The 26182-nt window shown below is 42.4% G+C and overlaps 1 long non-coding RNA gene across 1 annotated transcript; it reads left to right on the top strand.

Annotated features, from left to right (window-relative positions):
* Positions 1-792: 792 nt before the first annotated feature.
* Positions 793-25122, top strand: LOC135410865 (uncharacterized). Its single transcript, XR_010428917.1, has 2 exons — positions 793-1021; positions 24770-25122. It is a non-coding gene; the product is annotated as an uncharacterized LOC135410865 (long non-coding RNA).
* The last annotated feature ends 1060 nt before the right edge of the window (positions 25123-26182 follow it).

Raw genomic sequence — 26182 nt, 5'->3', positions numbered from 1 at the left:
GCTTTTGAAACCACCTGTTTCAAAACAACTGAAATTCTCTTTTCGCTTGCCTCTGAGGAGCCTTAATGCCCTATTTGCCATGAGTTCAATTTCCCAAACTTTGCCCTTACCCACACAAACATGGGGTAAAACAGAAACAAAAAATTTCCAAAAAAAAAAGGATTAAAAAAAAAATTTTTGCTGTTTGAATAATGGTGGATCACTAAGGTTAATTAAAATGCCTTTATGCAATGGTTTGGAAGGTACCAGAATGTGACAGGTGGCATGACATTGAGCTGTTCAGATAGCAACACCATGTAATTTTTGAAACAAGACACTGTGGCAGACTGTTTGTTAAGTAATTGCTTTCAATAGCAGTATTTTCTCTACCACTAAGATCAATTCTATTAAAGAGATAATTTCTCCTGGTCCTCTTTGTCTGGTTTGATGGGGTCAGGAAATATTTCTGTCAATGCTCTTTCACCAAATATTTCACAGAATCACATCTGTTCTCCATTGGTGTTTTATGTGGAGTGTGGCCAGTTAATAAAAACCAAAACCAAAAAACCAAAAGAAAAATAAGAAACGAAGCGCAACCCCACTCCACACACTGCCACCATCCCTGCCCCAAAAGAAAATAAAATTAAAGGCTTCCAAAATTTTAGTCAAATATCATGCAAGGGAACACTGTTTTGAAAATGGTTTTAAGAAATAATAATTTCTTACAGGAGCGAGGAAAACTGCAGAAGATGAAAGCAAATATGAAGTGATAAAAGGAGGAAGAAGCAATCGTATCTTCATTTATAAAATGACGTGTTGAAAGCTGGCTGTTACCACTTAGGAGGGAGAGCCCTGGGAGTCGTGCTGGAAACAAGGCATGGCTGGATCATCTCTGGAAAGGAGCCCATCTTAGTTACAGCCTTCCAGCCATTCTGTCAGGAAGGGACCATGAAGGTTTCCAGCCCAAGCCGCAGTTGTCACCAGCACCTGGTACACACAAATTCTGAAAAACTTCTTTACTGTAATCCAAGGATGACCTTAGGTAAGTGGCCTGAGAGAGGAAAAATGCCCACCTGTTCTGTCCAGCAGGACTTGCTATTAAGATATTTTCAATATCAACTTTCCTAGCCTGAAAAAAAGTAATGCCACCCTTTGTCAGCCATTGGCTAGGGTTGGTTTTGCACTTCTGGCAAGTTCTACTTGCAGACAACTTCAGACTTTCTACCTCAGAGCAAAGTGAGGCTTAGATCCTTGACTGGATGATACAGGATTTGAAGGTGTGATTTCAGGATGATTTTAAGACAGTGTGGATGTACCTGAACTTGGGGGCTTTGTGTCAGCTTAGTACAGCCAGCCCAGCTTGAACATGCTGGCTCTGCCACGATCCTTTCTGCCCAGATACCGACACTGCTTCTTGCTTGTGCTTAATATTGCCCCAAGGGCAGGTAGCAGACAGCAGTTTTCACATGGCCCCCTGTGGTAGTTTGGTCTAGGCCTTCCTTGGTGACCGGTTTGTAACCAAGGAAGGGCCCAGATTTACCCAGTATTCCCTACAATTTTTACATAAGCCAGGCTATAAGAAGAAAGGAGGAAAGGCCTTCGCTCTCTTTCCTTCCAGCGGCTTGGAGGTGTAGGTTCCCTGCTGTTGAGTCTGCCGTGTTGGGGAGTGAGGCCTGGTTAGGCCTTGCCGACCTTGGGAGATGGAGGTTGCCGGCGATCGTTCCAGCATGACTTTCTGTTGTCCCAAGGAGAGTAGTAAGATAGTCTTTTGCTAATTTCTTTTAGTTGCTAGATCTCAGGCTACATATATATATATATATATATATACTTTTTATTTTGGTTTTATTCCTTTTCCCTTCCCCCTTCCCTTTCCCTTGTGAAATTGTATATATATTTCAATTGTATATAACTGTAATATAAGTGTAAATATATTTATATATATTGCTTTAGCTGTCTCTCTCTCGTTTCGGTTTTCTTGGTTGCTTTTTCCCTCTTCTCCCTGAGGTTTGGGTGGGGGGGGAACCTCTTGTGGTAAGGTTTGGAGACTTGTCAGGGAGCCAGCTTCAAACCATATCATCCCCTTTGCCTGGAAGAACAGCTAAAATTGTGCTGGGGTCAGTGAGGTCAGCTCAGGGGCCTGACCCTCCCTATCAAAGAAAGGTAAAGGTTCCTGAAGTAGCCAGGAACTGGCAGTGTTGTTTTTATAACTGACCTTCCAAACAGAAAGGGCAAGATGGAGAAAAACCTATTTCCATTAATTCGCCCAGCACTGAATATACTGGAGGAATTGAACTCTATTCATGGCTTTTTCAGCTGGGAAAAAGGTTGAATCCACAAAACAAATTATTCAGAAGAAATTGTTTGCCAGACTCTCATTATGAGCTCTACAGAAGACAGGAGTTGGTACATCAGATACAATTAACTTCATAATAGAAAACCATTTTGGGATGTAAAGACAAGACCCTGCCAGCCCTACTATACTGTAATGGCCTGGTTTTTGATGATTTTAACAGGGACCTATGTCTATTCAGCCTGTGTATGTCTGCAAGTAGAAAAATCCATTAAAAACCTAAGATATTGTCCACTGCGTGTCTCAGGAACAAAGCAACACCCCAGGCCAGTGCAAGCAGAATTCAAGTGTGAGTTTTGAGTATGACTAAGCAATCCTCAAAGCAGTCAAATATCAAGCTCATAAGCGTTAGCACTGAAAAGGATTTCAAAATGTGTTGCAGCTAACAGGATTTTGCTGAAGGCAAAGCTAGACCAACACCTGCCTGCTTTTTGAAGCAGATCCCTAATTACAAGGTCTTTGCTCAGTGCAGTTAATAAATCTCCATGACAGGACACACGCATTCTGCTCAGCACAACATGGGGGCTGTGGCCATAGAAGCGGGCCACAATCTGTGGGGTGAAAAAATGCAATTTGTTCATAAAAGTGAGAAAGCAGCAAAGCAGATTCAACTGACACCAAAATGTCCTACAGAGTCTATGCTGTTTCATGAGATTGCTCACAGCAGCTCAGAAAGTGTTGCTCTTGCCTTTTTTAATGCACTATGTTGGACATTTTACGCAAATTTCTATTCTTGTCAACTTCTATTTTTTAGTCCTTTTCCAGCTAAACTTCATTGGCCAACGTGAAATGTATTTTTAACTTGTCGGGACCTCAGTTAAAAGCAAAACTAGTAATGGAAGTGGTTTAATTTTCTTTACAGTCAGGGAAATGAAAAATCAATTGGTTGCTCTGCTGTGCGTAGAAGCAAAGGGAGAACAAGAGTGATGAGTCCTGCAAATGAGTAAAAAGCGTTTTGTGAAGCAATTTGGAAGGTGAAGTTCACCATAAGTGCTCAGAGGCCAATACCATGTATTCCTAAGGAAAATATATTTTAGGCACTTCCAGTATTTATTGCCATCATTTATTGAGAAGGAAGTTTTTAATGCTTTTAAAGTAAGGGCTAATTTTAGAATAATTCCATTTAATTAACCAAATCTGAAATAATGTTTCCATTAGCAACAAGCAAAACAGATAGCCAAATCACTGCAATTATGCCCTGAAATCTTATACAAAGGAAAGCTGATAACATTTTTCAGTCCCTGAGACAGAAAAAAGTGTTAAAAGAAAAAAACCAAGAGTGTTCCTGCTGATATAAACATAATTCCTCTAAGAATTTTTTCTTTTTTTCTAGAATAGCAACTGTGATGGTGGCCATTAGAAAAACCTAAAATGGTGATTTAGTTGCCCAGCCTGTAAACAGGGGGGAACAGATTTACTACACATCCCTACACATTGCAGTGTTGGTCAAATACAAAACACTGTAAAACACTACTTATAACTATTCTTAATACCCAGATATCATTTTGTGCCATCAGTGCAGGGCTTGATCAAGAAAGAGCTGAAATCATGGCTGTGATGTATCTGCGCCCAACAGCCCTAGAAAAAGGAAGGTTTCAAAAGGTATTGTGTTTTCTCAATGTCAGAAGGAACTCATATTAAAATAAGAAGTGGAGGAACAAGCTAAAGTGAAGAGCAGGTCATAGTCCATCCACTACTTACTGCTACATCTCTATGCTCTAATGGGATTTGGGAATTGAATCAGCTGTTAAGAAGGGCCTAGTTCATGTAGCTTTTGCAAATGTGATCTACGTTTTGCAACCAAGAGCACTTTTGATGATGGCAGCAAAAAGACCTTGACAAAAAATTGTCAAGTCTAAATTACTTGCAATTTACTTGCATGTAAAAAGCAAGGAAGGTAACAGTCTCTCTACGTTGGACAGGCTGAATGTGAAACTGGGGTTTTCGTTTTCTTGAGGACCAAATTTCTCTTTAAGAAGCTCCTGTGGTTGTGCACGTAGGCTTGTGCATGTGTGCTGTGTTTGTACAGACACTGAAAAGAAAGCCCACATTAGAGGGCAACAGTAGTTTTGGAGCAGGGTCAAACCGGATGAGAAGGAAAAAAAGAAAGGTTCTGTGATAGCTGGAGAAGTTGAGAGTAGCAAAGGTCAAGAATGGAGCTTCTCTCCTTAATCTCAGTGAGATGCCCTTTTCCCTGTGGAAAGTCACTGTGATAATCTTAAACAGGGAAAATACATCAAGGGCATGGAAACTAAGTGACTTGCAGTGAGACGCCTGGTGATGGCAGCTATTTCCTGGACCTCCTCCTCTCATGATTGTTCTGCTAAATTTTACTTGAGTGCAAGACTGCCAGGGTCAGGCAAATGAGTAAAGAAAGGGAACAGATTCCACTCATCTTACAGAGGTGCCTGTGACAGGACCACATTAAAATCAGGAGCACATTTGCTTTAACATCTGTAGGACTCTTAATTATCACTGCTAATTGATTCTGAAGATTTGTTTAATTATACTGAGAAGGTTAGTACAGAGATATGCAGGAGAAAGCTGTTGCTTGGCCTTAAGAAGTGAGAAGTGCAGTAAGAATTGCGGCGCAGGTGAGAAAGTGACCGGTGAGTTTGTGAGTGAACCTTCCAGGTGCCCTTGCAGGATTTGCTGGCCAGAATTTTGCTCCTCAGCATTTGTAATTCTCTGCATGGACCCTATAGCCACATCTGATTCAACCTGCTCAACAGGTTTGTTCAATGGAACAATTAAAATGGAAGATTTAAATCATACTTCAAACAGGCATGCTTTCCAGGCATTTCCAAACTTTTATAGCGGAAATAACCACAGGAGATGGGATCTGTAGCGATTTGGGCCTGAGATAAACTGTGGCTCAATAAAATACATAGGAAACAACATTAAAGGTAAATGTTTGTCACTGTAATATTTTTACAGTACCCAGGATTTAGAAGGTAATAGACTTAATGTTGCTTGTGTGAACTTTATTCTTTCCTACCCCCACCCACTAACAGTGGTTGACTGCAATGACATGAACTGGTTTTCTCTACAGTACTAATGTCTCTCTTATGGAGGAGATTTGATTTTTTAATTGCATAATATTAAAGTATAATATATTGTTAATGTGAATTCCTTCCAAGCAGCCTGGATGACAAATGCTGAGGATTTGAAAATAGCTGTGTAATGTTATTTGAGACACTCAAACTGCAAAGGTTTGTGTACTGTTTAATTGTCTTTGCATATAGCAGAACACAGTGAGGAGCATTTGCAATATAGAGTACACAGCACCTGGTGTTATTAAGAGAGAGAGAGGACTACTACTAGACTAGAGCCTGTTGAAATCAGTGCCTTCAGGAAGGGAATCTGCAAACAACCAAAACATGGCACTGCAGCATGATATTTCATTAATGCCTCATGCAGGGCCCACCACAGGATGGGTGTCCATGAGGGAGGAGGGTCTGGCAGCTTGGTGGCAGCTGAGAGAGGGGCAGTGCAAGTGAAGGCTTCTCCCATCTTCTGCACTAAGCCCTGGGACCACCTGTGCTCCCAAGGGACCAGCACTGTGGCCTAGTAGAGATGGGGATGTCAAGGTCAATATATTGCAGGAAAATTTTATCTCAGTGGTGTGACAATGGGTGTTGCTCACATTGTGCTTAGCTCCTGTCCTATGCTCACGTCTGGCACAAAAAGCTGATTTTGCTTGATACACCACTATTCCTACTGTTGAAACTGGGTGGGTTTTGGACCAGCCATGGACCAAGTCTCACCCATGGGCAGGAGGAATGGACCCAGGTGCATTTTGCTTGGTGTAGGCAGCAATACACAGCTGTCACCAGCTCACTGAGTAGCTGCTGTTCATCACAGCATTTGCTGGTGGGAAGCCAGATGGTTTGTGACTTCATGTTGGATAAAGTTAGCTTTATGCTATATGTGCATGTGTTGTACATCGTAAATGTCACAGATGCACATCTGCACTAATACTGCATTTGTATTATGCATGTGTTTAGGTATATTGTGTCAGGTACTTTGATGAGATACCGGAATCTGAGAAGCCACGGCTTTTCCTGTAAAACATGAATTTTACATAAGGAAGAAGAAACTATTTGAGAATTACTAAATCTGAAGTTAAGGAATTAGGGGCACACGCAGTCCTGAATATCTCTTTGGAATGGGAGACAGCACTTAAGTACAACGTAGTGCCTTCTAGCTGGTGCCACGTGTGGTGCACTATAAATATTCACTAATTACCTCTAACATGAAAGACAGGGAACTTGTGGTGATCCGTCTGCAAAGGCAAAGATTCCTGTTTGGCTCTGAGGGGAAAGCAACTCGGAAAAGCAGGGAAAGCGAAGCTGATGCTGTTTTCAGTCCCTGCTCTGTACCTTCCACCAAGCACTATGAAGTTCCAGCCTGGATTGCGTTGTCCCATAGCTGCAGGAGCAGGCCAGACCAAAGGAGGGCAAATCCTTCAGGTCTTTCTTCAAACTGGAGTTGTTTGATGTTAAATTGAAAAGAAAAAAGTTTGTATTAAAAGGAAGATCAAACTACCCCACCACCCTTCTGCCAGATGAGGCAGTGCTATGGAGTATTTTTAGTTTTTTAAAATTTAATGCTTTGCACTTTATGATTTTCTGTGGAGAAGAGAGTAAAATGGAGAAAAAATCTTTCTATGATTTCACTCCCCTGTGTCATAGCAAGCCTCTTTCCATCCTTTACATCACAAAATACAGAATAATGTAGGTTGGCTCAGAAAAACTCAACTCCAACTCCCGCTCTGAGCAGGTCCAATTACATGGGTTTGCTCAGGGCCATGTTCAGCGGAGGCTTGAATATCTGCAAGGCTGTCCAACCCACAGTCACTCTGGTCCCTGTTCCATTATGCACTGAGAAAAATCTATTGCCCTGTAAAATAGAGTCTCAGAAACAAAGATTTTCAACCATGGCATTTTCCAGTAATACTACTGAATCCATATTTTCTCCCTTGATGTCAGAATATTAAAAATAAAATCAGGAAATAATAGCAGATGCAATAAAATACTACAAAATGAAGGGAAAAACATTTTCACTATATGTTGTTTGTCAGAAGTTCTCAAAAGGTTTTCCACCTTTGACAGAAAGACACATTCTGAGGGGTTATTGTCTGGTCTAAATCTTTCCAGTTAGCTGTAACTGCGACTTAGGTTAGTGTTATTATATGATGGGGTCCTGGCTCACAGCCCAGAGCAGCACTCCTCACTTCAGTTACGGAATAAGAGCTTGTGATGGCGTGTTTGATTCTTTAATCCCCTGTACTGGCTTCTCTGCCACTGAAATATCTCTAACCAAAACATACTGTTCTGTGAATGCCAGGACTGGGATATTGCTCTATGCATTGTGTGGTGTTCCTTGTTTTGGCAGACAAACTTTTATGTACAATGGTGCTGTTTACAGCTCAATGCATTCATTCTTTTTTTCATTTTTACAAACCTTGATTTTAGCGACTGAATGGATTTTTTTTATTTTCTTTTCATTGCTTCCAGGTCTTTCAAAGGTTTATTGGTACTGATTGAAAGATGGGTACACTAAATCAAAGGCTTCTTAAACACCTAAGCACAGGTTTTAGCATTCATCGCCCATCAGCACTGGTGGAAGTCTGGGGGGAAATTTTGTTAGCAAATCTGAGTCCAGTTGTGCAGAGAACTTCTCAGAGGTTGAGGGGAAGGAAGATGCCTCACCTGGATATTTTGCAGATTGTCCCCATATGTAAATCATTTTTTTGATCACAGGAAGAGCAAACCAGTGGCTGTAAGGGTCTCTGACATTCCTCAGGCCACTAATGTGAGTGAGCTCCTCTTACGCTGGGCTGCAGAAAGTGCGTTTCAGAAGTTGTGGAGGCTGGAATATATCTCACCATTTTTCTTCCCCTAATTTGGCAAGCCTTAATATATCAAGGGGTCAGCTGGAGAAATCCACCTGAAAGGCAGCCTGAGAATCACTTTTAGAGGCAGAGCAATCTACCAGCCCTCTGCATTCAAAATTCCTGAGCCTTGCCTCTGAAAGCTTGGCTATTTAAATCCTAGTATGGATAGAGATTCCTTCTGCTCTGGCTCCTGGCATTCATTTCACAGTTTCAAGCCTTTTCACTCCATTTCATTAAAGGAGAAGGAGAAGGCAGAAGGAGAATAGCACAAACTGAGGTTCTGGTCATGCACAGAATCAATCTATTTCTGCATGTGAATATGTATACGTGCCTGTATGTGTACATGCATACATATATAGGTAAATACAGACATATACATATTTTGACATAGATACAGGTATCTACACATAGATACCTATAAAATATAAATATATAACTATATTAATAGATATAAGAAAAATATATAAATATATATATAAAAAAACACACACATGTATAAAATATATAGGCATATAAATATTAGACAGGTATAAATATAAATATAAATATATATATATAGGACTTATTTCCAAGAACAACTGTCCATTTTTAAGGGGTCTGTTTTCACAGATCATCTACTATACAATTCCAGCACCTGAGTTCCTGAGCACAGGTGCTTGCTTTACAGATGAAGGAGCTGGCTCAACCACAACTTTTGTCCTGGAGCTGAGAATAAACCTACTTTTTCCAAGTTGCCTTCCAGGGCATTTTTCTGCTGCTCACCTCTGCCTCCCGGTGTGCTGTTGCTCTGACTTGAACGAAAAAAGTTATACTGACATTCCTCTACATGGGAAATAGCCAGGCTATTAGACCCAGAGCATTTGTGCAGACAGAGGCACAACAGCAAATAGATTAAGTTTTCCCATCTTTTCTCATCCATGCTATTGACATCTGGTTTGCCACAACCTTCCTGAGCACCTGCATATAATTCTCCATCTGTGTGGAGATAACAGCAGGTGGACAACTCCAGCCTACCCAAAACAGAGTGCCCTCTTCTCCCCTGACCTCACCTCAACAGCATGGAGAATGATGCGAAATCGACCCACTTTATTTTAGATGCGGAGAATATAAAGTCTATAAAATCCAGCTGTGTGAGGGTTTATGCCTGTGTGCTCAAGTGTGTGATTGTTGAGGTAACAACAGCAGAACATCTTGTGTGTGTCTTCCTAAACAAGTTCTCTCTTTATCTGAGGATGTTTGCCTGCCACTGGGACCAGCACTAGCTCAGGTGTCAGGCCAGGACAGAGCATTCTAGGCCATTCCTGGAGCCTGGGTCTAGTTGCAAGCAAACAGGTTTGTGAATTAAGCCCTTCTCTGTAGTCATGGCTGCAGAACACTGTCCCCATTCATTCAGTTCCTGCATTGACCAACAGCACAAAATGTAGGTATGTCATGGGCACACCAGGACACTGGTGGTCTGCCTCATCTCTAAAGTCATATAACTTCTACTCAATGTCAGTTTTAGTATTAGGAGACATCCCAAATTATGAATCTTCTGTCCTCAGTGCAAATTAGTTCAGTTCTCTCATGATGCTCCAATACCTGACTCTCAGTTGGACTGATGCCAACACCAGGTTATGTGGGCCGTATTTTTTCTTGTGCCTTGGCAGCCTCCATGGCTGGCAGTCACCTTTTGTGAAGATCTGGGGCTTGGCTACACCACCCTTCTAGGAAGATGCCAAACTAATCATCCCAAATGTAAGAGCTGGCACTTTGTACAACTCTTATTGTCAGAAGAAGTATTTCTCTCCAGAGTCTAACAGACAAAGAGAGTGGAGAGTACACAGTGCTGTGGCAAAACTCAGTGAGACTGTTTAGATTGGGAAGACAAAGCTGATTTTAAAAACCACACATTTCTGTTTCTTTCCCATTCTTCAACACTCGCAAGCACCTAGACATGGCTGTCCAGGATTCCTTGTGGTGACAGAGAGGAGAAACAACAGACTCCATGTCTCCTGATGATCACTCATAATCGCAGTATCACCCATGATACTGTGTGACTGTTCCTTTTACAAACCAACCCAGCAACAGAGGAAACGACGCACCACTGCTGCTCCAGCATCAGTGTACATCCAGCACTCTTCACAGTGCCAGCTCTTGTCAGTTCCCAAGCAATATCTGTATTCCATTCTGGATGGCACAGCTGCTCTCAGTCTTTTGACTTGCTTTATATCTACCATTCATCGACTTCCTGCTCTGCTGCTTCTTCTGGCACTTCTACATATGTGCTCTCTTACAAGCAACTGTCAGGTTTTCTTTGCAAATGTCTATGTGCCTGGAATCTTCTACTTACTATTGCTGGACCAGGCAGCTCTCCTCTTAAAAAAAACCAAAACAGAGTCAGAGACTGTAAAATCAGTGCATGAATCCAGCTGACCTGCACAAACCTGTATAAAATGACAATCCTAAATAGTGTTACTAACCAGCTCCTCTTCGCTCTAACACTTGGTGTCTGTTGCATACCTGGAGGAAAAATTCTATGACTAATAGGCAGAGCAAAGGAAAAAAGACCTTTGCACAGGGCATGAAGGATGAGAATAACTTTTTCTTTGTGGACCAATTTGCTTTTTTTTAGTTCATAAGCGTCATGGAAATCCAAGTCCTGGACTTGTACGGGCTTGAGGAATATAGGCAGGGGGGTCGAGGGGGCAGTCCACATCTCTCTTGTCTTTTCTCTGTGCTGTTTCCTGTTGTAGTGACAGTACTGGAAGGAAGCAGAAAAGTGAGATGAACAGCTCCCATCTGCCACAGTATCACTTCAAGGGATGCCAGAGCTGCCTATGCAACTGTGTTCAGAATAGAGTCACTGTGGCCTATCTGCTTTTCTTGTGGAAGACAGATGTTGCTTGAATTATATCCCTCCATAGATGAAATAGTCTGTTAATAGAAATGTAGCTTGTTGTGCTCAAAGTTTTGATGATCTCATAACAACTCCCTCACCTACTATCAAGATCTTATTCTTCTATAATATACACAGTGCAATGCTTTAAGAAGTTACTTTCCAAAGACAATCAGGTACCTTATCCCCTGCTTAGGGTTTCTTTGCCTTGACATTGCTGATTCTTTTTCCTCTAGTTCCACTTCAGGGTTGCCCTGGATGTGCTCTGCACAAGCCAAACAAAGAAGTAGCTGAGTGAAACTAGCTGGTATCCCAGTGCATTTTGCAATGCCCTCAGTGCCTTCTTCCATGCATGCAAAGCAAATATATTGAAAACAGTGAAAATATTCAGTGTCTGATTTGAAACAGGTCAAACACTTACCTGAGGACCTCAGCATTGCCTGGCTCGTTTATGCTCGGAGAAGGCCTCTTCTTTACAGCCACGGTGTGCCACATGCCTAAGTTGAATGCTGTACCTGCTAGTGCAGAGCACACTGCCAAGAGTTAGTCTTGTGTGTAAGAGCTAGACCAGTTCTGCAGAAATCACCACTTCTGTTTTTGAGCCTGCAATATTTAGAGCAATAAATGTACTTGAGCTAAAAATTCTGGGACAATTCTCATAGCTTGGCTGGCACCTCATATGTTGTGCCCCCGGTCGGGGTGTGTGTTGTGAGCTAAGGAGACCTGCACTGTGCATGTAGCTGCTGGGTCACACTGCACTATGGGGTGCACAGCCACTCTACCTGTACCTGGCTCCTCTTCTCTCCATAGGGCTGATTAGGGACACATTCTCATCCTTAATCTCCTTTCAGGTTAGTTCTGCCCCGACAAAAATTTGGCTGGCCTGTCTTTTTGCTATTTTGATTTTCTCCCCAGTCCATCTCTTTTTTAAAAAATACAAGTAAAAATCAGGCTGTTATGGAAGGAAAATATGCCCAGAGGGCAAAATACTTCAATAAGAGAAAAAAAAAAAGAGAGAGAAATACTGCTGTCTTTGGCCTGGCAGTAGCCAGGAAGAGCTGTAAGTCTCCTGGGAGGTCTTGTTACTGAAGATCAAAGAGGCTCAAAGCAGAATTGCCTGCTTTGGAAAAAATCTCTAGAAAGCTCTTAGCTCAATCCACAAGCCATTTCCCATTCAGCAGCTTAGCCTGTTATATATCTTGTGAGCCTCCTCTAAAGCAGAGAACCAAAAAGTGTGGATTATGAAGTGGGATTTTGTGGCCCCATGTATATTTCCAAATACGTTTATTCTCTGAACAGGTTGTAATTCTGAGAGCAGGGCTCTTGCAAGGCAGAGACAGAAGCATCCAGAAAAGTAACGTGTTATGCTGCAAGCACAGTGTTCATAATTTTTACTCACAGGTGAGCTATAGACACATGAGCAGAGAGGCATAAACCAGAACTATCTCATAACAAGAATGTATATCAAGAGATGGAGCCAATGGGCCTGGCCACTATTGCTGAGCAAGTTAAGTCTAGATCCCCCTGGCACACAGGTGCTTTATTTCTTTTTTCAGCATAATTCTGCAATAAAAGCTCTCTTTCCTCTAGGCATTTGTGGCAGATGACTAGCAATAAGTGTAATTGCATAGCTAAGATATTGCTCTTGCTGCAGCTATTGGTTTCTTTCCTCAATAATGATACAGGCAAGAATGTTTGCATTTGGTCCTTCACAAGTACTCTGAAAATCAGAGAAGACTGAAGCATTTCCTGAGTTCAAAATAGAATAATGTATTCAAAAATTATATTCAGAACATCAGTATTCTGAATGAGACAACGAATAGAAGACAAACCAAGTACCCACCAGCCTGATCAAGTGCTTAGCAGAAAGTGCTTCTGACTGTATTTTTAATGCATGGCAGTCACTACATCGCTACAGTCAAAATATTTGACTTTGTTTATAGATGCCAAAAACATCTCTGAAATTTATCTTCCCAAGTGACTGGGTTTCTTCCAAGCAAAGATAAACAAATGCTTCTCTCAGAGTTCTCAGATCTCTAAGTGTTTCAGGTTGTCTGAATTCTTCACAACACAAAAAGCCACGTTGAGGCACCAGGAGACTCCTGGGGGAAGTATTCAGAAAAATACTGACAGTGTGTTGCCCCTCTCCACCTGACAGCTAGACCCACAAATGAAATGCAGTTCAATGCAGGTTGTACGTGGGCAGGAGTTATATGTAAATCTGACCTTGGCTTGGAAAGCTACTGAAGTGACCTGAGCCACAGAAAGGAGACAACTGTGCTCTTCCAGAGAAGGCACACCTCGTAGTGGGATGTATCACAGGCAGCTGTTCTTCTTGCATGTCTGTAGTCAACTGTTTTTTTCTATTTCCAAGGGGTCAGCTGTGGGCTGGAGAACTGTGTCTGAGCTGGGGCATTCACCATGGAAGGGATGTAGGCCTGTTGGAGAGAGTCCCAGGGAAAGCGTGAGGTGGTTCCAGGTCTGAGCCCTAGGAAACATGTGCTGTGACAGCGAGAAAAAGAAGGGGTTGACTTTATTTACACTATCCTGGAATTGCCTTCTCTGTCACCAGAAAAACAGGGCTTGCAGTCTGCCCAGGAGGCTGCACACTAGTGATTCACACAAATATTTTAAAATTTCATATTAATGGTATTGACTACTGTGTGCCCTAAAGATACTGGTTGGTGAGCTGTCACTTGGAACATTTTAGGTGTGAACACATGCATTTTGCCCTGCAGCAATTTTCCTCTGTGAGAATAGTGATATTATTAAAGTTTGCCCAGAGAGCCTTTCAGCAGTTCATTAAACACAGATGTGTATTTTGTGTAGTATTAAAGCAATTCACTCAGTAATTAACTAAATGTATGATAAGACATTTTAACTAACATTGCTTCTCTTATACAAGTGGTTCTCATTTTTCTCAGTCTGGTGTCCTCTAAGCTGATGGCATGACAGGGGGAGGATCCACATCCAAATGGGATGGGGGCATATTGTTTCTGAAACCACTGCATGGCCCTGAAAGACTTTGCACCCGAGCATGTCAAGTTCTCCTCCAAAGCAACCACCTGCACCAGACTTGCCAGTCTTCTCCCTCCTGTCTCCATTCTACTCCTTCCCAACAGCAATCTTGAGAATTCTCCATATTTTGCCTTAGTCTTTAGGACTTCCATTTTTCTCCTCCTTTAGGTACCACGTAGTTTCTCACTTCATGCTGATGCTGCTTCTCTTTTCCTCAAGGGCTGTTTGGGTAGTTTTGCAGCACTATGGTTTGACCCATATTCCACAGTGGCTCTTCCATGTACCTTTATTCCCTGGGGCTGTTGGACAGCAGAGCCAGAGCTGGTCTCAGATATGCAATGGCCTCAGACTTAGGGGAGTTTTGTTAAGCCAAGGCTCCCATATACTGGGACCTCTGTTCCCCTGAGATTCAAGGGATGTATTTATCATTCCTTGCCCTGCTCCACTGCTGTTCTCAGCTCTCTGAATTCCCAGCATTGCAATTGCACAGCAATTGTACAGCAGAGGGAAGTGCATCTTCAATTTTCAGGACACAATACTTGCTGCAGGGGATCACCAAGACCTTGGTTGAGAAAAGCAGTAGTCAAAAAGTCTTATGTTACATATCCATATGTTTTCTGTCCTTATGAGGGAAAAAATCTTTTCTGAAGGATGGTGGTGGGCAGGAATGCAGTGCTGCACCTCCTATGGCAATGGGGAGCAGCAAGGAGACAGCTCTGGGATGGTCTCTGGCTAGTGCAGCAGCTTGCAGATAGTCCATCAGGATGTGTAGCCATGGACTGTGGGGTGAGCTATGCAGAAAGCAGGAAGGAAGATGGATAAAGATGGCCCGGGCCATTTCTGCAGCTAAGTTTTTGTTGAGCAGCCAGATCTCAGGTGATCTCTCTGCTCAGTACATGGGAAAATCTGTGGCAAATTCAGGGAGATGCTGTATATGCAGAGTTTGCATCTTTGCCCTAGATGCAAAAAAAAGAAAAAATAAATATCCACAGAGCAGCCACCATTCATCAAAGTCATAATTTCACTTCTGTGAAATTATGCATAAAGGGTGGTATAATTTTGTTTTTCCTAATGATTAATAAGACATAGGGCATCCAGTGGAAAAATGGAGTACTTTATTACACCACAATGTCCAACATTCCTAAAGATATCTGGGATGCTCCCTAAATTTAAAATGGACACACATCCCCAACCTCAAGATAGAACTGAATGTAATAATACGAATCAAGTCTTCAGCAGGTTCCCAGTATGTTGATTTGTAATCACAGAACGAAAGTTAATCAGTGTAAATCTTATTTTTGAATATTTTGGCCTCAACCCATTCTCATTCAAGAAGTTTTATTTTGTTCACTTCCACAAATAGAGAGCATATTGTTTGTAAGGTAAATAGAAAATGCCTAGATCAATCCACTTTTCCTTACAAATAGTTTTACTGGACCCTCTTCACCTTGTTAGTACAATGTAACCTGCAAAGCTCAGTGCTAGACAGAAAACAGAACAAGATGAGGAACTTGCCTCCTCTTCTGAGCATTTACTGTAATTTTGCTGCCAGACTTCTCTCACTGGGTTTGGAAATGGTGCTCTGTGTGTTGGTGATGAGCTGTAATGGGATCCCACAAGAGGTCCCCATGTCACTGCTTAATGTGCTGCTGAGCAGGAATCTGGGAATATGCTAACCATTATCTGTTTAGGCATTTGCAGCACCAAACTGGCAGAAAAGCGCCAGAAACATCTCACTTCTAGAATTAAAATCTCAATGAGTTAAAACCCACAAATGAACAGGGCGTTCAAGGGATTATAATTAGCAACCTTTGTCTGCTGCACAGTTTATATAATTTCAGTGTTTTCAACTGGGAGCAGTCAAACTGGACAATAGGCATATTAATAAACATTTTTTTTTCTTGTGTTGTCCCAAGGGTCCCAAGGTATTATTTTCCCCTCTTGCTTAATGTAAGGAAGATGCCTTCAGACTCACTTCGACCAAGTTTGCTGGGGGGGAGGCAGGGGCAGAGAAAATGGAGAAGAGATGCTTTTTCTTTGGCAGATTTTTTATAACTTCTAGATCCCACAAAAACAAGACACTGGTTCTCTTAGGGGAAGGTATTTCTCTTGTTCTGTGAAATTTAATAATAATAATTCGAACACAGGAAAAAATTCCATCTTTATGGTCTTTATGTCCTGGATCTCTTCACTCATCTGGCTGAGCCTGAGATACAAATGCCTGGATGATGTACAACTCATCATTCATGCAGGAAGGAAACAGTGTGAAGAGAATCAGGAGAAACAGAAGCATGGAGAATTGTAGATACTCCTACAGACTCGGTGGAGTCACAGCAGAAGCAGAAACACGAATCAGTTTCCTGCTCTTTACCCTCTTAGCCAATACATACAACTGTGCATTCTTGTTTTCATCCCAAGGTGAGAGCTTCCAATCTTGACCTCCTGTGGGAATGACAGTAGTGGAGACTGTGCAGTCCCTGCCTGGTCTTTGGGCAAAGGAGGTGGTTAGAGAAGGTGGAAGCACTGACAGGCTAAGCAGGGTAAGCAGAACTTCTGTTCCCTGGCAGGGTGAATTTTCCCCTGGAGCACTAATCAGCAATATATGGTGAAAAGCCTCCCTTGGGATCAGGAGACAAATACTGAAGGTGTTCGTGAGACCAGAATTAAAATATCCTGAGAGTATCCCAGAGCCTGGGACATGTCAGCATTTTGCACATGACCTGGTAAGTGTTATAAGAGCAAAAATAATGGAGAGACAAAGAGAACACTGGGGAATGTGGATGAGATTAATAATTAGTGGCTATGAAGAGGATCTTCCAGGAAGAATTTTCGACCTGAATTTTATCCTGATGAGCGTTGAGAGGTTTGCATGGCAGCTGCAGGCACTTTGGGAGCACAGCAAACCCTGTGCAGCACTTGTGTGAGACGGTGCCTGTGAGTCAGCCGGTGCTGCACACCCCTCGAGTGGGCGGCCTGGCAGAACGAGGAGGGGCCCTCACGCTGGCTGAGTGAGGGTGTTACTCCCTGCTTCCCCTGAAAGATTCACAGTTCTCAACAGCTGATCCAAGTCAGTCTCACATAGCTGCTGAGACATCCACAGGAAACAAAGCCCTGAAGCAAAATGGGGAACCTCTGGAAGCTGCCAAGGATCTCAGACTGAGTGTTTTCTGCTTTTGGGAAGGAACCTGTTCCCATTTGAATAGCAATCACTCCAAGTGCTCCCAGAGCTATATGAGGACAGCTCTAGGCAGATGCATGCCCCACTTCTGCCTTAGAGATATCTAGTAAGGAGTGCTTAAACTCAAGCAAAAGGTCTGACGTTACAATTGGACTGGATGATCTTAAGGGTTGCAACCTAAACAATTCTGTGGTCCTATGTTGATTTCAAAACATCATAATGAGATGCAGTATCCAAAATCCTCACAAAACTATAGACCTTTTGATGACTCCGGCTACAATTGTTTTCTCTGGCAACAGTCTCCATTTCATCAGCTAGTTCAAATGATTTTGGGAGTGGAATGGGATGGTCTGTTTTCCTTATGATGCTTGCACTGCCCATCCCTGCCAGTTCTTGGGTTTCCCCATGTGGTTTTGGGCTTTCATCACCATTACAAATGCTGTGCAGTTCTTCAGGAGAGGCATACAGTTCAAGAACTTCTTGTGAACCTGTTACAGGTCAGCATTTGCTATTCACAATATCTGGAGCAAGTTTTTGATAACACCTTGGATAACTCATTTTTCTACTCCTTGTAGTTCCTGGCTGGTCTGATGATTAAACCAGTCTTTAAAAATGTATTCTTCTCAGGATTTAAAAAGAGCAATGGTTTACCTTCTCAGCATTCTTCTTTTTTTTTTTTTTATTTCACTCCCAGTGATAAAGCATTAGGTACACTGGTTTTGAAGCTAGAAATATATTTCAGTAACCCTTTGAACATTTAAGGTTTTAAGTCTCCAGCATTAGCATATTTTTGTGTGCTATTTTCTCTGGTGTAATGGTTATCTGTGACTGCCGTATTCATAGGTAGACATTTAAGATTCTCGAAGCAATTTTCAACATATATTTTTGATGTTCAATAGGGCTTGGGCACCTGGATCCTTATAAGACTTCTGAAACACCCATAATCAATCCTGATTTCCATCTTCTGTTAAAGTGCCTGGCAGGAAAGGACTCAGTCTAAGGGTTTACAATCTCCCACCCTGTTAGGGAACAGATATTTCTCCATGTGCCTGTTGTTCATACGATGAAGACAGCATATCTGACAAATAAAAAAAAAAGAAAAAAACACACAAGCTTTTGCTCTTGGCTTCCCAAAAAGAAAAATATCTTCATTTGGCAAGGATTTTCTAGTTTCTGAAGTTTAGTGTTCAGCTTCTTACTTTGCAATGATATATATGATAAGAGCATTTTCTCCATGCCGTTCAAAAAGAGAAAAGTACTCGCAGTTTGCTTGTGAAGTGTGGCCATGCAATGACTAGCACTTTTTTTCCGTGGTGGTGGTTTCTTCTGGGGATCTTTTCAAGTGGCCTGAAAATAAAGACTGAATAAAATTCTCTGCATGGATTTGCTATTGCTTGAAAATAGGACCTTTGAGGACACGATGTGCCTTCGTGAAGAAAGACCTCTGTTCTTTACTAAATGACAAATAGTAACACCATGGGCCATCTGGCCTAAAGACTATACTTTCCTGCCAAGGTTTATGCTGTCCTTCAAGCCCTGAAGGTCCCAAAATATTAGCTTCAGCTAATGGTCTTGAACTATTCCATGGCACTTATGCCATGGGATTCTTCTCTTGTAAAATGGAGGTGTTTGCATACCCTAAGTGGTTTCAAACACCTGCACAGACTTCAGATGATGAACTGGATATATTGTCCTTGATTGGGTTATTAGGAACGTTGTTGGCAAACCAGAGGTCGTGTTCTGGTGCAGAACACCCTGAACGTGCTGTTAAAAATAATCTCTTGCAATTGCTTACAAATGCTCAAGCAAATTTCTATGCAGTATTTTTTAAATTATTCACTTCACAAATTGCATTGCTTTACTTAGGGTAGGGAGAGGGAAAAACTACTGTAAGTAGTTATTTTATTACTGGCTACAGACACTGGAAAAAAACCAGTAACTGAAGTTGAAGTTCCAGTGAAATTTCTCAACAAGGAAATTAAACATCTTTCTTAAGAGACCGTAGTTATTCTTCTTTGGGCTTACAAAAATTCTTCTTTCTTTTTTTATTTTCTTTTTTTTCCCCCCAAAGCCCAGTAAACCTAATAGGTTTCTGCCTTGTTCTTTGGCTCTGTTATTGGAAAGAGAATGTTGGCCTCAGCAATGATCTCTTCTTGTGGAGATGTTTCCATATGTGCCTTTGGGAGTAGCTACTGTTTTTCGTGCAGCTGCCTGAGCAGCATTTTCCATAAGCAGGCCAGACATCACCCTGATATTTGGGCCCTCATCTGTTGCTTGGACAGTTCATAGGCTGGGATCTGTCACTTAAATGCTGAGGAACAGAACAGGACTTGACTGGAGGAAAATAGTGCGTCTCACATTGCTTCCCTTTCTTCTCCTTCAGTGTGTTATCTCAGGCTGCTGCTGAGATCTTCATTTGTTGATGGAATATTTCAACAGCTTCTTTAGAAGGATGCCAAGCAAGCAGAAAATAAAAGCATGCATTATGTATGTGAAGATACTAGTTCTCAATTTTTGTACAATTGCTTAGATCAGATCTTGACAGGATGTGGCTGTGAAGTTGTTCCATTGATTTCTAGTCAGTCTGTAATTACCTAGGAGTCTCAGTCTGTGAAAACACATCACAACATCAACCAGGGTCCCCCCAGGACTACTACCTCATGGTTTGGGTAAACCACTATTATTAGAAATAAAAAATGAAAAACACAGATAAGTAGGGAGCAATAAAAAGGAGGAACATATCAGCAGACTGTGTTAGAAACTATGCAACTTTCTGTCCCTGCTGTGAATCTTCCTCAGTCCATTCCACTGCAGAGATAGGTGCCTCATTGGAGCCCGTTCTCATCAGATTCATCACCCCCCCCCCCCCCCCGAGCCAGCAGCCAGGCTTTTTGGCAGATCTCATAGAATAATTTGAGTTGGAAGGCACTTTTTATAGGTCATTTTGTCCAACCCCCCTGCAATTAGCAACAACATCTTCAACTAGATGAGGTTGCTGAGAGCCCCATCCAACCTGAGCTTGAATGTTTCAAGGGACAGGGCATCTATTACCTCTCTGGGCAACCTGTTCCAGTGTTTGACCACCTTTATTGTAAAAAAACATTTTTCTTACTTCTAATCCAAATCGACTCTTCTTCAGCTTAAAACAATAGTCCATAGTTGTATGTGACAGCGCAGATGTAAGCGAACGTTGTGCACACCTGGGCAATGACTAAGAAGTATTTCCTAACCACATGTCCCAGGCTGTCCCCAATTCTGCTTATCATGCAGCAGAACAGGGAGAGAGAAATACAATGAAAAGCTTATGAGTCAAGATAAGGTGAAAGACATCACTTACCAATGATTATAACAGGCAAAACAGACTCAGCTTGGGGAATATACTTCTATTTATTGTCAATTAATAAAAGAGTAGGACTAACCTACACATCTCCCTTCCTCCATGGCCTCAATTTCATTCCCAACCTCTTACCTTCCTCCCCCTGAACAGTGCAGGGAGACAGAAATGGGGGTTGCGGTCAGTTCATAACACACTGCCTCTGCTGCTTCTTCCTCCTCCCACTTTTTCCCTGCTCCAGCATGAGGTACCCTGACCCAGTGTATAACCCATGAGAAAAAGTCCTTCACAACCTTCTCTAACGTCGATCTTTCACAAACTGCTCCAAAGGGGGTAATTTCTACAGGGTGCAGTCTTTCAGGATCAGACTGCTGCAGTGTGGGTCCCCTGTGAGGTCACAGGTCCTGCCAGGAAACCTGCTCCTGAGTAGGCTCCTGTTCACAGGCCACAGGTCCTGCCAGGAGCCTGCTCCAGCACGGGCTCTCTGCAGGGTCGTGGTTTCCTTCAGGACACATTCACCTGCTTCTTTGTGGGGACCTCCATGGGCTGCAAGGGCACAGCTGCCTCACCATGGTCTGCACCATGGGCTGCAGGGGAATCTCAGCTCCGGCACCTGGAGCACCTCCTCCCCCACTTCCTCACTGGCCTTGGTGTCTGCAGGACTGATTCTCTCTCATTTTCTCACTCCCCTCTACCAGCTGCTGTTGCTCAGTATTTTTTATCCTTTCTTAAATATGTTATCACAGAAGTGCTACCACCATCACTGATGGGCTCAGCTTTGGTCAGCAGCTGGCACTGGCTCTGTCTGACATGGGGGCAGCTTCTGGTGACTTCTCATAGAATCCATCCCTGTAGCCCCTCCACTACTGAAACCTTGCCATGCAAATCCAGTACATACAATATTTTACAGTTTGGTGGTACCAGCCCACTTCACTGCTTACTGTACCTACAACTTATGCCAGCTCCAATTTGGATTGCTACAGTGTCTGCACAAGATGAGGATGAGCCCATGGTGAAAGTAGTCCTGAGAGTGGCTGCGAAGATTCAGGGATCCAAAGAGTTCACTGAAAGGATTGGCAATAAAGCAATATTTCTCACTGTCCTTCTCGAAAGTCATTGCAAATGACTACTCCCACTACCATCAGGCATGAATGCTGCTCTGTGTGGTCATTTTAAAACTGAAGGAAGAGACAGAGTATGGGCAATGTGCTCAGTGCTAGTTTCTGGCTTGGCGTGTTTTTTTCGTTTGTTTCATTTTGTTCTACCAATGTTTGTAGACAATACAGACTGCTGGTCCAGATTTTCCAACATACTTGAACACCTAAGAATAGATAAAAGGATATATAACACCCACGGTAAAGCCTTTCAGATATGTATTATAATTTCTAGTACCTTAACATAACTAATTATGATACCCAGCAGAAGCAGGTGGGACTCAGGAGCTGCAAGTTGCCCTGAACCTGCAGCAGGGTATGTGTAACAGCTGTCAACAGATTATACTTCTTTTCACGTAGAAATTACTGATATATTGGTGCCCACCACTGTATTGAGGGCATTATTAAACTTTGAATTCCAGATGGAGCAGACTGTGGTTTCAACCAGATTTCAAACAGCAGATTTTACATGATGTTTCATGAGTGAGCTGAAGCTTGAGGAGAATAATCACAGCTTCCTCTGTAAACCACAAGTCTGAATATGTTTGATGAAGTACCAAATATTACACACTGAATGATTATGATTATAAAGATCATAGAATTATAGAATCATAGAATAGTTTGGGTTGGAAGGGACATTTAAAGGCCATCACATCGGCAGTAATCAGGGACATCTTCAACTAGATCAGGTTGCTATGAGCCCCATCCAATCCGACCTTGAATATTTCCAGGCATGAGGCACTTATCTCTTCTCCAGGCAACTAGAGTTGTTTTATCATTCTCATTATAAAAAAATGTTTCCTTATATCTAGCCTAGATCTACCCTCTTTTAGTTTTAAACCATTATCCCACATCCTATGACAAGAGACTCCACTAAAATTTTTGCCCCCATCTTTCGTCTAAGACTCTTTCCAGTATTGAAAGGCTGCAATAAAGTCTCCCTGGCACCTTCTCTTCTTCCAGGTCTCTCAGTCTTTCCTCACAGAAGAGGTTCCATCCCCTTGATCACCACGCAGCCTGGATTGGTACCAGGGTTTGCCCAGGAGCAGGCCCTTGCTCATGGGCCCACCTCTCGAGTCCATCCAGGTCCCTCTGGATGCCATCCCATCCATCAGGAGTGTCAATCTCACCGCTCAGCTTGGTGGCCTTGGAAAAACTGCTGAGGGTGCGCTTGATCCCCCTGCCTGTGTCATTATATAATATAAAATACAGGCCCTTTTGAGTCCCTGAGAGTGAGCAGAACTTGAGCGGTGCAAGCGGTCAGGTCCCAGAGGCACAGAGACAGATGCTGTTCTTGTTAGCACTTTCCCTGTGTGCTCCTGGAAACAGGAGAGAGGAAGACTTTTTGCTTGCCCTACAGAGAGTTGGAGGTGCTGAAGTTGGTACTGGCAGCATAGCTTTTCACATCCTCTTTGACAGCGTGCTCATGCTTACTTACCACACCCAAGAGAAAAGGGTCTGATATTCCCCTCAGTGTGCTGGGATGTCTGAGGCAGAAAGTTCAGACCTGTCTGACAATTATTCTGCCTGTTTGTTCTGTATTTCAGACACTGACATAAAGCAGCTCAGTTGCCCTGTCCCAGGTCACCTCCACCAGTTCACAGGACTGGTAGACGGCAGACTTCTTTTTTCTTTTAATTTTTTTTGAGTGTTGCATTAATTTTAAATTTCCTCAATCTCTGACACGTCAGGGAGAAAAGAAAATCTCATCACGTCTTCTCTAGAAATGTAGTTTAAAGAGGATATGACAGTACATTTTAATTTTTTAAAAGTTCTCTCAAGCAAAGTGAATATTTATTTTGTGCCTGAAAGCATCTATTTTTTGAGCCATAACTTCTAATGTCTGTTATTCATAATGTACTCTTTGGCTTCTCGACATTCCCTAGAGATGTCCCAGTCCCTGGCAACTTGTCATTCTTATTAGGACTGATTTCTATGGACCCTGAGTGACTCCTGGGAAAACACAGCAGTCTCTCTCAGGAAGACAAGGCAGGCCTGTCCTCATTGTTGCTGTGAGAGAAGCAGTCCTCCAGTACCAGCTCTTAGCACTCCAGCCTCTTAGTTTTGTGCTGCTATGGTGGGCAACTGACATGAGACTTGACTTTTTGCTTGGTTCTTCACTACATTTGCTATCTCACAAATAAGCCTTTGGTCCATAAGCTGAGCTGGGTGTTGCTCAAACGAGTCATGCAGATAGGAAGTAAGTGAATGTAAGGTGCTTGGCTACCAGAGAGCAGGACAGTCCCAGACAACAGTCCAAAAGATAATGAACTTTGTGGCAGCAAGTTCTCCAGCTCATAGTGCATCCTTGACACCAGCACAGGAAAGAGGCAGAACCAAGTGAGTAAGTGCAGGAGGGATGAGAAGCTGTCTTTTCCTGCTGGTTCTGTGTCATCTGCATTCCCAGCACTGAGTGCTAGAGCTTATTTAACAACTTAAGCATAGGCAACAGGAAGCTGTCCTGAGGGTCCTGGAGTCATTGCACAAATTGAGATACTGCAGGTAAATAAATAATCTGTTGGTCTGGCATGCACCATTAAACTATATACATAAAATATCTGTATGGAGTGACTCTATGACACACACTGGTCTTACTCCTTTAAGTACAGCGTTCCTAAAGAAAGAAAATAAAGACCCCAAATAGTCAAAGAAGCAATTCCAATTTAGACCCTATAGATTTAGTGCTGGTAATGCCTTTGTCCTATACAGAATTTCTGCCTTCCTTTGGGGTAAGTGGTATCTTTCAGAGTGACAAGTATCAAAGTTGACTGTTCTGTTTTTTGTTTACTATACTCATGCTCCAGATGGAGGCAGGAATATGAGCCTGCAAGCAACAGCTGGCAGCTTTATTTCATTTCCTGCTGCCATGTGACAGTGTGAGAAGTCTTTGCAAGAGGAGGTCTGCAGATATGAGTGTCCAGCTTAACTGCAGTAGCTGTTCCTGTATGATTTCTTACTGTACCCTCCATTTCACTTCAGGTCTCACGAAAATCCAGTGTTGAATACCTGTAGTGAAGCCTGGTGTGACGGACCCCTGCGATTTCCTGTTCTTGGAATCTGCTCATGCCTGCACAGTATTGACAACAGGACTTGTACTAAGACCCTGAATTGGTCAAGTGTGTTGTCAACTGCACTGGCACTGCCAGAGCAAGTGTCCCTGTCTCCCAGCAGCAGCTCTTCAGAGCCAGAGTCCATTGTGCACCTGGGTGCTAGCAGCATCTGATTTTTGGAGACAGCAGCCTTTGCTTAACAAATAATATGTGTGAGACAGATGGAGAATGTTTTTTATGGCCAGCAATGGGAAGGAGAACAAATAAATAATGTGAAGAGTAGACCAGTTGCTTTTTTTACTACTGCTGTATCTCTGGCTGCAGCCATACAGGAATCAACTATGATGTATTTGGTGCCAGGTAACAATAATATTTATATCTCAGAGGAAATGTGAGGTGGAACAGGAGTCAGATGAATGTTACCCTGGCTGAGAGGTATCTTTGAGGAGCCTCCTGAGTCTGCCAGATCCTGCTTTGCATATATGTTTATTGCCTTGTATAACTGATTGACTACTGTTCCAATTGCACAACCTTCAAACCAGGTGCCTGGCAGTAACCATCTATTTCAAGAGGCATGTAAATGATTTTCTGTCCTGCCTGGAATTCAGTATGCCTTAATGGAGCTGGCCACAGGAAAGTTTCAATCCATTTCCAGCTTTCACTTTGGCAGGTTATTGATGTTTACCTCAGTAACACAAGAGAAATGATGGCAGTAGTCACATTAACCTTTCCAATCAGCTACATGCTGGTTTCACATTGCTCTGCTAAGAACCTGGCAGTGGCTTTTGGGAGTCACAGATGCCATCTCAAAACAATTAAATACCAAGGAATGCCATTCCATTCTTTTGGCTTAATTAGCAATACCACTGTGCAATTGCATGTTAACTGTTTGAATGGCCAGTGCACCTGCTCATTTTCCTGCATGATTCTCAGCACAACGAGCAGTTGCAAGGCCCATGCTGACCAGCCACGTATCAAAAGTGGAAGAATAACCAGGCAGAGAAACCAGCAAGTGCTCTAGATATAAATGCTGCCATATTTTTTTATTGGGAAGAAAACAAGGGTTTCACCTGGTGCTACATCACACAATGTTTTTAGACACAGCACCTTTACAGCTGCTGTAAATCTGTCATGCATATCCCTGATAATGTGGACACCTGGGATTCTCATGTCACCACCTCTATAACACTGATGCTTATGCCCAAATAAGAAGAAATGTCAAGTACCCAGAACTCCTGAAGGAAACAAATGATCAGTCAAATGTGAGACAAATGGACTAAAGAAAGAGAGAGAGAAACAGAGAGGCAGAGAAAGGATACTGATCAGGGCAGGAATGTTCTTT

This window comes from Pseudopipra pipra, chromosome 3, assembly GCF_036250125.1.
Source record: "Pseudopipra pipra isolate bDixPip1 chromosome 3, bDixPip1.hap1, whole genome shotgun sequence".
Classification (NCBI taxonomy): domain Eukaryota; kingdom Metazoa; phylum Chordata; class Aves; order Passeriformes; family Pipridae; genus Pseudopipra; species Pseudopipra pipra.
This window is presented reverse-complemented; position numbering and strand designations above follow the sequence as displayed.